The sequence below is a fragment of the Miniopterus schreibersii genome (assembly GCF_964146895.1).
Source record: "Miniopterus schreibersii genome assembly, chromosome: 9".
Taxonomy (NCBI): Eukaryota; Metazoa; Chordata; class Mammalia; order Chiroptera; family Miniopteridae; genus Miniopterus; species Miniopterus schreibersii.
The window spans coordinates 38,113,288-38,125,816 of NC_138118.1; the positions used below are offsets into that span (position 1 = coordinate 38,113,288).

General features: G+C 34.3%; 1 protein-coding gene across 9 annotated transcripts in view; it reads right to left on the bottom strand.

Annotated features, from left to right (window-relative positions):
• SUGCT (succinyl-CoA:glutarate-CoA transferase) overlaps positions 1 to 12,529 on the bottom strand; it is an 844,228-nt gene that overhangs the window by 453,402 nt on the left and 378,297 nt on the right. The window lies entirely within an intron of this gene.

Genomic DNA, 12,529 nt, shown 5'->3' on the forward strand with positions numbered 1-12,529 from the left:
ATAGTCAATATACACTAAATACTTTATATAATATACCCCAAAATACTTTAGCAAATTCAAAAACAGAACTCAATTTTATGTGCATATAATTATATAAAATGATGTATATGCCCTAATAAAAATCCAAAAACATTTTGTCAAGACATAAATAGAACTAAATTTTCATCATATTCTTTTTGCTTCAAAATTTTTCAAATCCTTAAAAAAATAAAAAAAGTCTCATGGCTTCATAAAGAATGTGGAGATCACCCACTACCTGCAGCATAGCTCTATGTGTCAGAAAATGGGTCTGTTTTGTTCCCTGTTGTAGCCCTTATACCAGGACAGAGACTGACATTTGATAACTGACATTTACATGGTATATACTATGTGGAGACACTGTTTTAAGCATTTTACATAGATTAGATATTTAATACTCACAACAACCCTATAACATAAATGCTATTATTGTCCCCGTTTGATAGATGAGGGGGCTAACGCATAGAAATGTTTAGGTGACTTGCCAAAGTCACACAGTCAGTAAGAGACAGAGGCAGGATTAGAACCCAGATAGTATGATCTCCAGAACCCATGCGCCCTCCCTCCATGCTGTACCACCTCAATAAATGAGGTGAGCAAATAAAAGGATGGTTCAAAATATGCATGTATGGGTGAATGGATCAATCAATCAATGGATTGATGAATTACTTGGGTTTAGTCTCTTTGAAACCTGAGAAAGGGAATGGACATATGACCATCTTCTCCACTCTGGCACTGTGCTAGGTGTTTCCATACATTATCTCACTAAATCATAGTAACAATTTTACAAGGATGTATTAAATTTGCCCATTTTTTTTAATATGAGGTAACTGGGTTTTATCCATTTGATGTTGAATTGTGGAAAAGTATCCCTGAGACTCAAAATGTGCTTGGCAGAGTGGGATATATATATATATATATATATATATATATATATATATATATATATATATACACACACACACACACACACACACACATATATGTGTGTATATATACATATACACATATACACACACACATATACATATATACATATATATATATATTTACATATATACATATATACTTTTTTCCCCTTCCAAGAGCATATACCACACAAAAGGAGAGACTGTTTTCTTAACTAAACAACTTCATTTCCAACATGTAAATTATGGCCTGATTTATACTAATTTCTCAATAAACATTTGTTAAATTAATGAACAAATGAAAGACTTTTAAGTATATTTTTAATATTTAGAAAAGTAAATAGTAAGAATTAGTAGTCAATATGGTTTTCTTAGAGACAAATAATACCAAGCCAATCTAATTTTCTTTTTCAATTGGATTCTAAACAGATTCTAAACACTATGAGCAAAGTGTTGCTGGATTTCACCAACAGTACTACAAGGTCATTCAAAATATCTTTGTGTCTAAGATGAAGAAATTTAGCTTACTTAATAACATAATTGGGTAAATTTGAAGCCAGGCAAAGATACACACAAATAGTTCAGTTTCAATCTTAGGTTGAAAAGATGGTTTCTGTTGTTGAACCTAAATGAGAATTCAGGTGATGTCATTTTGGCCAGTTTTGTGAAAAACAAAAATCTGGTAGAGATAGCAATCAGGTGGTTTAAACAGAGCCAATTTTGTTTTAAACAAAATTAATGAAAAATAAGCTTAAGTTCAAAAGTAAAAAATGTACAAAGAGAAACAAGGCTTAGTAGCAGCCAGGGTTTTTTGTTTGCTTTAAGGTGCTTTTGTGGTTAGTACTTAATGCAAATCAACATGCCACATGTCTGCCAAATAAGACTGAAAACTTACATTTCTTTAACAGAACTCGGTTACACCATACAAATTAACCACCACCCTGCTATACTGTTGCCCAGACAGATTCATATAATAAGTAATACTTATCAAGTGCTTGCCATATGCCAGGCATTCTTCTGAGAGTTTTACCTTTGCTACATTTGCTCATTTAATCCTCCAACAATTCTAGAGATATGGATTATTGTTATTATCTCCAATTTACAGAGAAAATCTGAAACACAGAAGTCATGCAGTTTGCCAAACATCTTAAAACTAATAGGACAGGACAGTATTGAAAGCTGAGCAGTCTAATTCAAGTTTCAGCTTACGTTAACCATAATTCTATCCAGCCTTTCTTGTTCTCTGACACCAACAGTTGCAGAGGCTGAAGATGCTCCATCCCATGTGCTCTTGGCCAACATAAGTTCTATTGCAGTGATATACAGACATTTGCAGCCTGCTGACAGCTTTGCACCTCAAACAGCCACATCTCTTTGTTATATGTGTGCATTCTCCAGTGCCATGGAGTTTGCTAGGATGCACCTCCAGGGGCAATCCTCAAACACCAGGAAATAAGAGCTGGCAGATAAATACCCCAGCATCCCCATCCTCTGGTGAGATGATTCTGAAGCATGTTCCACACAGTTTTCCGTGTCCTCAGTACAACTGAACCCCAGCATGACTGAGCCCCAGCTGCCCACAATGGCAACCTGCCTATCATTGCACACTTATGGGCCTCACTTTCCCCAATGTTCATTTGTATTTCTTGAGATCATTTCCCTAATAAATGACCTGTACCCAAGTCCCTGGATCAGGGTTTGTTTTCATGAAAACCCAAACTAAGATACTGCCCTATGCTCTTTTTGAATCATTTTTAAATCTTCTATGAACTTAGTAATTACTTAATTTAATTACTTTAAGAATTTAAATAATTTATTCTTAAGCATATCATACATAGCTCTGGCATTAATTATACATTCTTTGATGATTTTGTTGTGAGCTGAACTAGAGCATGACTTGAGGGAAAACAAAATAAGCTAGCATGATTTTCCTCCAGGCCACCAACCAAGCCCAATAGTAACTTAGAAAGAAAGGGAAGGGAAAATGGCAAAATAATGAAAAAGAAATATGAGACAGGAATTTTAAACTTAATCACTATAACGTGAGTAAAATTTAAGTCTTTGCCCAACCCCGTGAACTCCCAACAGCAAATTACAAAACTGATCCATTCTCAAGAATATTTCTGAGAGGGGTAAGTTCCTTAATTCATTTTCTTTTTTGATACGCTCAAAGGGAGTTATTGGTAGTTAGAAATACAAATCAAACTGGAAAACTATTTCATGTGCTTAATTAAATCATCCCACCAATTGTTACTGTGTTTGTAGATCACAGTCCTACTCTTCCAATTCCAGGAGTGCTTTTAGGAGGTGATAAAACGTGCTATTGGTAATTCAGTAATGCTAAGGTGTTGCTGTCTTAGAGATGAACAATTCAGACTTAGAAACACCTTGTGAATGGGAAAAACAAAGGCTATTTTAAAAAGTATCCTAAATGCAACATTGCTTTTTAGTTAATTTACTACACTGAAAATAACATTTTAATAATCAAATGTCACACTTAACTCCTACTGTTGCATGGATAAACTGATATATCTATATAGAAAAATAACCAACCATCATAAAACTTGACATTTCTCAAATATACAGCTTTTGCATGCACTTGTGGTTTAACATGTTTCATATGGTTAATGTTAAAATAAGTAAGTTTTATTGAACAATGTAGTAAACAACCATAAAAAGCATGCATAAATTGTTAGTAGATTCTGCTACTTATGGTACACAAAATTCACTGGTGGACTGTGTTTCATCAAAATATTCTCTCTCCCACTGAAAATTGAAAATTTTTATAGCACACAAACAAAAGACATGGAACTTTCCTCTCTTAACCAAGTTTACACTTTGTCTTCCAAAAGTCACAGCAAGGAAAATAAACAATTTTCTCAATGAATTTATAAGGAAGAAAGCTATAACTGAAAACAAGCAAAATGTATAGACTATTACAAAAATTTAGCTATTTATCCAGAGTAAGATAAAAGTTAGAAAACGGTAAAAAATACCTTCTATTTTGATAGTCACACAAAGTAAACTTAAGAACATGAACTAATGACAGGAGGCATAGATTATTCCCTTTATTTTGACCTCTACATTCTATGTTATTCTTAGCCCTCAATGAACAAAGGGTTATAATAAAATTTCAGATATGTTTACCAACTAGATCAGAGCACAGAATTTTCTGCTTTTTGGTTAGTTTTGGAATTATGTTGTTTGTTTTCTGAAAAATGGGTGTGTACTGCAAGGTTATTTGCCAGCTTTATAAATTTATTAACTACTAAGATGTTCATATTAGAAAATTTGGAAAACAGACAGAAATATAAAGATGGTAAAACAAAGGTTACTTATAATTCTATCCAGAGGCAAAAGTTAATATTTAGCTATACTTCCTCCTCTGGTGCCACTCCTTTTTGTTGTTGTTAATATTATTTATAATTTTGCATTTTAAAATTAATATTCTATAATAAGTATTTCCCTTCCTATGAAAAATTATCAGTAACTTTAATTTTAGTGAATGGACAATATTCCTAAATAAGCATTTTTTATTCTCACCCCCTATCCCCTCCCCTTGGTCAACCATCAGCTTGTTCTCTATATCTATGGTTCTGTTTCTGTTTTGTTTTATTCATTTATTTTGTTTTTTTAGATTCCACAAAAAGAGAGATCATGCAGTACTTGTTTTTCTCTGTCTGACTTATTTAACTTAACATAATGACCTGTTGTAGGTCCATCCTTGTTGTCCCAAATGGCAATATTTCATTCTTTTTATACATCACATCTTCATCCATTCATCTATTGATGGACATTTAGGTTGCTTCCTTATCTTGGCTATTACTAGTAATACTGCAGTGAACATAGGGGTGCATATATCTTTTTAAATTAATGTTTTGGTTTTCTTCAAATAAACATCCACATGTGGAATTGCTGGATCATTTGGCAGCTCTATTTTTAATTTTTTGAGAAATCTCAATACTGTCATCCAGAGTGGCTGCACCAATTTACCACTCCACCAACAGTGCATGAGGGTTCTCTTGTCTCCACATCCTTGCCAGCACTTGTTATTTGTTGATGCATTGATAATACCCATTCTAACAAGTGTGAAGTGATTATGTCATTTTAATTTTAATTTGCATTTCCCTGATGATGTTGAACATCTTTTCATACGCAGTTGGCCATTTGTATGCCCTCTTGGGAGAAATGTCTATTCAGGTCCTCTGCCCGTTTTGTAATTGGGTTGTTTTTTTGGTGTTAAATTGTATAAGTTCTTTATATATTTTGGATATCAACCCCTTATCAGATGTACCAATAGCAAGTATGTTCTCCCATTCAGTGGGTTGTCTTTTCATATTATGGATGGTTTCCTTCACTTTGCAAAAGCTTTTTAGTTTGATGTAGTCCCATTTGTTTCTTTTTTCTTTTGTTTCCCTTGCTTGAGGATATGTAGCCAAAAAGACATGGCTAAGAGTAATTTCAAAACGTTTACTGCCTATGTTTTTCTTCTATATGTGTCTTAGTATCAGGCCTAGCATTTAAGTCTTTAATTCATTTTAAATTTATTTTTTAATATGGTGTAAGTGGTTCAATTTCATTTTTTGTATGTATCTGTCCAGTTACCACTTCAATATCACTTATTGAAGGGACTATCTTTACCTCAAAGCATATCCTAGCCTCCTTTGTCATAGATTAATTCAAAATAAGTATTTATTTATTTCCTTAATGCTAGATGTTGGTGTCCTTTGAGGTACTTCATTACTGTGAACAATTCTGCAAGTGTCTTCATTTTCATTCATCTAAAGAGATTTACAAGGACATAAAGGATGAATATTTTGAAATAGAATTATTGAGTTACTGAGAATAGCACTTTGTCCAATTGCTTTACCTCCAGCAGATCATGAACCTACTACACATTAGGAAATACTAATTATTATTTGTATTTAAAAATGAATAATTAAAAGAAAATATTGATAATAAAAAAGAGAAATATTGAACCATTTTGATTTGTGAATACTTAATTACTAGTAAGGCCAAATAATTTTTCATACATTAATTTGACATTAGGATTCCAATTTATAAAAATTATTTCTTCAAGTTAATTTATTGAGGCTATTGTGGGTTTTGTTGGATATATTTGACTGTTCTCTTTGTAAAATAACTACCATCATCTGTAGTTATTGTTAGGAATATGTTTCCCACTTTGCTTTTTTTTTGTCAATTTATTTATGCTGTTAAAACATTGGAGTTGTTCTAATACATAGTAGGGATTATCATCTTCAACACTTTAAAAAAAATTGATTTAGTCTATTTATTCTCTTTTTTTTTATTCTTGAAGATGAACTTTAGAATTTATTAAATTTCAAAAATTACCAGGTGGAAATGTTTTTGTTTTTTTAAAAATATGTTTTTATTGATTTCAAAGAGAGGAAGGGAGAGGCAGAGGGAGGGAGAGAAAGAAATATTAATAATGAGAGTCATTGATCAGCTGCCTCCTGCACGTCCCTTGCTGGGGATCGAGCCCAAAACCCTGGGCATGTGCCCTGACCAGGAATCAAACTGCAATCTCCTGGATTATAGGTGGATGCTCAACCACTGAGCCATGCTGGCCGGGCTAGCCAAGAAATTTTTATAGTTCTTTCATGTAGGTCCCAGACATATCTTGTTACCATTGTCCTCAAGTATTTTGTATTTGATGTTGCTGCTGTTAACCATGCATGCAATCTCTCCATTTTATTTTTGGAATATGAAAATACTGTTTTCTGTACACTGCTTTTGTATTTAGTACATGTTTAACTCTATTAGTTATAAATTTTTCTTAAACATACTATTCTTTAAGAAAAAGTTTTATCCTCACTAAAGGATATGTTTATTGTTTTTAGAGAGAGAGGAAGGAAGAGAGAGAGACAGATAGACAGAGACAGAGACCTCAATGAGAGAAACATCGATAGGTGTCTGCCCATACTCACCAGGCCTGGGGATCCAACCAGCAACTAGATATGTGCCCTGACTGGGAATCGAACTTGCAACCTTCTGGTGTATAGAACAACACTCCAATTCACTGAACCATCCGGCCAGGGCTTATTCTTTTAATATTATATGTAGTACCATTTTTCATATGTTCTTTCCTTAGTCTAACAAATGTAATCATTTTAGTAAACAACCTGTACTTGTTAGTGTGCATTCAGAGATCAACTTTATGCTCTCTCCCAACTTCCATCCTACTCTGGATTTAGTATTTCCCAAACCCTAGAAAACTCTTGTGAAGATCTCATAGCCTTTCCAATCTCTCTTAGGTAATGAATGTATAGGCCTTCTGTTCTGGTATTTAAATAATCCAGTCCAGTCCAAGTACTACATAGTGCTAATGAAATACATCAGTAAAATTCAGAACTCCTGTGCAAATTCAACTCCTAGGTTTCCTATAACTTTAATACCTGAGATAAATTCTGCTTAGTTATAGTGGTTATTCTTTTGATACATTATTATTATATAAAAGTGTATAATAAATTATAAGTATTCTATTTGATATTATTTTAGTATTTACTTTCTTAAATTATATTGAATTATATACTCTAATTTCCCAAACTGTATTCCAAGGCACATTAGCATTCCTTGATATATTAACAGATGTTGGGGATAGTAGAATAGGAAGGAGAAAAGAAAATTTCTCTAGTCACATAAGCTTGGAAATTACTACTTACTACTTCTCCATAGGGATTCAAATACACATTAGTATATTAAGGTCATAAGAAATTCTCTAAAAGAATAAACTGTTTGTCTTCAGTTTGAATTTTGGCTGGTCTTGTTACTTGGACTATAAAATGATATGAGAGAGACATTGTGTAAGTTCTAGAGCCCAGAAATCAACAGGCCTTGTCGCTTCTGTCTTTGCCCTGTAAACAAATGTTCAAAGATGACCACGAATGAAAGCTTCTCCAGCCTGAAGAATAAAAAAGATGAGGAAGCCCAGCTGGCATGGCTCAGCGGTTGAGCATCGACCTATGATGCAGGAGACCAGGGTTGGATTCCAGGTCAGGGCACGTGCCTGGGTTGGGGCCTCGATCCCCAGTATGGGGCATGCAGGAGGCAGCTGATCAATGACTTTCTCATCATTGATGTTTCTATCTCCTTCTCCATCTCCCTTCCTCTCTCTAAAATCAATAAAGAAATATTTAAAAAGGAAAAAAAAAGATAAGGAAGAGAACCAAGACACTCCATGTAGTCATGAGTCAGCACCAACCATATGTGTGAGTGAAGTTATCCTGGACTTTTTAGCCCAGGTAACTATCTAGCTGAAAACAACTATCTAAGTGGGGACCCCCCCAAATCCAGCAGTACCACCAATAAATCATAGAAACATGAAAAATAATAAATCATTGTTTCAAAACAGGGGTTCAAAAACTGTGGTCACATGGGCAACACTTACTCTGTTTTTGTAGAACCCTTGAGCTAAAATGGGTTTTACATCTTTAAATGGTTGACAGAAGTCAAAAGAAGAATATCTCATAAGACATGAAAACTATGTGAAATTCAAATTTCACATAAATAAAATTCTGGAACATAGTCATACTCACTCACTTAAGTATTTTCTGTGGTTGCTATGATGGTATGCTATAAGACAACAGTTACTTAAGATTTTAAATTTCCTTCCCCCCCTTTTTTTTTTGGTCTTACCACACTGTGTTTTACAGTTATACCTATGCTTGTATACTTAAATTAGAAATTAATTTCTGGAATAGTTCACTGTAGTTCATTTTTCTTTTTTAAAGTTTATTAAGAGATTCTTTGTAAACTAGTCTGTAATTGGTGCTTATAAATGTTCCATAGAAACTAGAAAAGAATATAAGCTGTTAGCAGGATATGTAAGTGGGACATATACCTGCTACTTCTACCTCATTAAATATACTAAATATGTCCTCTTTCCTTTTATTAATCTATTTTAGAAAATTGCATGTTAAATTTTTACAAAACAAATATGTTCCTCACAATTTCTCTCTAACTTTCTAATAGTTCTAAATTTATTTCAGAATTTATTTTTATATTTTTATGTGTTTAAAATAGCCAAGAACCATTAATTACTCTTATTTTCCAAATACAGAATATAGCAATGGCCAGTCCCAAAGCCAGGAAGATCCAGGCCAGCATTCTGATTTTCCTTTTTTGTTTCCCTTCATTAAACTGAAAAGAGCTCTGAGACTTAAATAAACTCAGACATTCCAAAGTCTGGATTTTTTCTTTTTCCAAAGTTAGAAATTTAGAAAAGAAAAACAATTCACAATACAGTAAAGAAAAATCATTAAGAAATGAAAATGTAAATCTATAAATTGAATGATTAAAAGGTGTGTGTGTGTGTGTGTGTGTGTGTGTGTGTGTGTAAGGGAGGGGGTGGGGACTGAACAGAATGTGTGCTTATTCTCTTTTCTAGCCAGAATTGTTTGAAACATAAAATTTATAGCTATAAAGAAAAGGAAAATAAGCAATTATACTGTAAGTACTGTAGAAAAGGCATTGATGATCAGAAGATTCCAATTTCATTCTCACCAATGAACTATGTGATAATGGAAAAGACATGTTAAAGTAGAACTAAGGTAGGTCCAGTCTGGCACTGGAAGCAGTGAGTAGCTTGCCAAAACTACTGTGGATTGTCCAGGTGAAGATGGTCAGGAGCAGCTGGCCACTAAAGGCTGTTTCAGGATGCGGACAGCTGGTGGAAATCAGGACTCAGCAGGGATGTCAGCTGTCAGCACTGGAAGAGAGGTGGCCAGCTCTTACTAGAAACATCAGCTGATGTCAGATCAAAGACCCAAGGAAGGCCTATGCTGGAAAACCAAGGCTAAAAGGAGGTAAAGAATAAAACCCAAGTGTGGGCAAAGTAGTTGCCTAACAGAACTCATTCTGAGCCAAAGGCGGGCAGGAAATTGGAAAGGGCAGGAATGAGTCTGGGAGTCTGAGGTGCAGAGTCACAGGAGAACAAGTCAAACTCCAGATTCTCTATTCAATTCAAAAATCAAGAGCAAAACAAGGTCAGCCAGAAAAGTCTGGAGAACTGTACCTACCTTCTCTGAATATGAAGGCCTTTAGAGGTGGCCTTGTGGAGTCTCCCACTAGATTTCAAGGGGTCTCTGGCCATGATGCTGTTAAATTCTAAGTTCTTACGCTTAGGGGTTAAGTTCAATGATATCCAAATTCTATCCAGCTCACCAAGTGTTCAGTAATCTAACATTCTATATATCTAAAAATATATGTTTCAATAGCGAAACGAGGGAATTAATTTTTTATCCAGGGAAACAGTTTATTGAACTCCCACCCACCACCATCACCACCCCACCCCTACCACACAGAGACATATAAATATCCCACCATTACCACCTAATTCTTTCCACTAAAAGGCAGTGTGGGATGTTTTATAGCCCTCCTGGGGAAAAAAGTGGGGGAAGGTGTAGGGAGTGGGATGACATTCCATTGCATCCTGACTCACTTAAAGTCATCATTTGATTCTCAGTCACAAAGAATTCTCTTAACATGATGAAAAGAGCCCTGGTCATGAGGAGCTTGTTTGGAGTTGCAGTAGTTCCCTTTGCATTCTGTAAACCAAAAGGCTGCATTCCAGGGCTGTGTTTCATTCTTTATCCTTATAGGCAGATTTTATAGTAACAACACATATCTACTTAAATCTATCTCCAAATAACCAACATTCAGAAAATGGACCACATAAAACACAGGCATTTTACAAGGGATCATCTATTAGCTGAAAATGGTAGAGCTGCCATGGAATGCATAAAAAAAAAATGTGACCCTCACCAAACATCAGAACTATTTATCTAAATCAGGCCTCTGCAGTGTGTGCCAGATAAACGTACATGATATGATTCAACGTATTATGAAGGGTTAGGAGGATGTTACAATAAACTTAATATGTAGGTTGAGGATATATATAAATCACATGAAATGCAGCCTCATAAGATACTAATAGAAGTCAGAGGCAAAAAATGTTGGCAAAAGTGATCATATGGGAAAGAGAGCATTAGTAAAAAAAAAAAAAAAAAGTTTCAGAGGAAGAAAACAATAAGTTTCTCTATGTATATTAAAGTCATGTAGACATGGGAGAGTTGATTGTTGCCAGGTTTAGAGAGGGGAGTAATTAATCAGAGTTTAAAGAGACTTCCATAGCCTTCCAGCCTGGCAGAAGTGTCAGTAAGGGGAAACTAATCTCTGGAGCTTTTCATTCTGTTCTTCAGCCACCTTAGGCAAACAGTGCTTGGGTGATTTCTTACCTTTTCCACATTACAATCTAGTCTAAGGAAAAGGTCTGGGAAAATTTATTTCACTAAGGAATAAAAGTTCATGCTTTAACTCTCCCTGTACTATTTAAAGCTTAAGGGGATAAACTTTTAAGCCAAAAAAAATCTATAATTGCAGAATCTCTAAAATTAGCAAACTATATGTAACGAAGGTATGGTTATATTCCATGGACTGGAAGCTCCTTCCAGCCCTTCTAAATTATATCATAAAGGTGGCCACTAATAAAATCCTCCCTGTTCTCTAAGCAAACCACTTGTTCAATGAAGCCTTCATACAAATACGTAAAACCCAACTAGGAAGTTGACATATAATATCCAGTTATTTATTTTTAAAACAGTTCAAGTGTGAAAGACAAGATAAAGACAGGAAGATGGGGCCAGGGAAAGAAGGCAGAAAGGACTGCAATGGGGATTTAAGAAAGGGGGAAAGGAGAGGAGGCAAGAGAGCGATAGCTATTAGAAATAAAATATGAGGTAGTTTTATTTTCTACTAAAAATAAAAATTAAGGATATTATAGATGCTATTTAACAGAAAAATAAGTCAACAGATTTCAGGAAGGCCAAAGACTCTCATTAAAGCTTTGAAAAACTTAACCATAAAATGACACATGTATTTTACTTAGTTCAAAGGCCCAGACTAAACCTTTCATAGAGGCTGTTAACACAGCAGAGCAACTAAGGAACAAAAATGTTTCATTCTTTATGAGAATACAACCACAAGTGCACAGAATATAGTAAGTGGAATATTCACAAGTTCTAAATTCATTGCCAACACTGAGAAACAAGTGTCTCCTGAAAAGGAATAGAATATGAGCTATTACGATCCACTTTTGGTTCAAAAACAAAAAACTAAGCACTATTAATAGCCTTTATTAGGAGTGCTATATAAAGTTAAATGTATTTGTAAGTCCTGTGGGCTATTTAAATTTGTGGTTTTTTTAAAAAAAAGTTAGCTGGAACAAGGCCTTACAGGCCAACTAAAATGGCATGCTTTACTTTTGCTAGAATTAAATAAAATCAGTACAATAATACAAAGTTATATCATCCTAATCAGGATTTGACTGGCAGTTAAAGAGAATTTTATGAAATCAAAATTGTGCAAGTTATTTCATATAATTACAGTTTGGAAAAGAGGAATCTCTCAAAAATATGGGATTCATGCACTTAAAAAATGATAGAGAAATTTTATAAAAAATATTCAGGAACTAAAATTTATGATTCTTGAGGACTGGGAGTCTCCTAAAATAGACTGAGCACTGTTGTGTGCTGAGTACTGTGCTAGCTGTTTTTATGCCTGTTCTGCTTTTTATTTCTCAC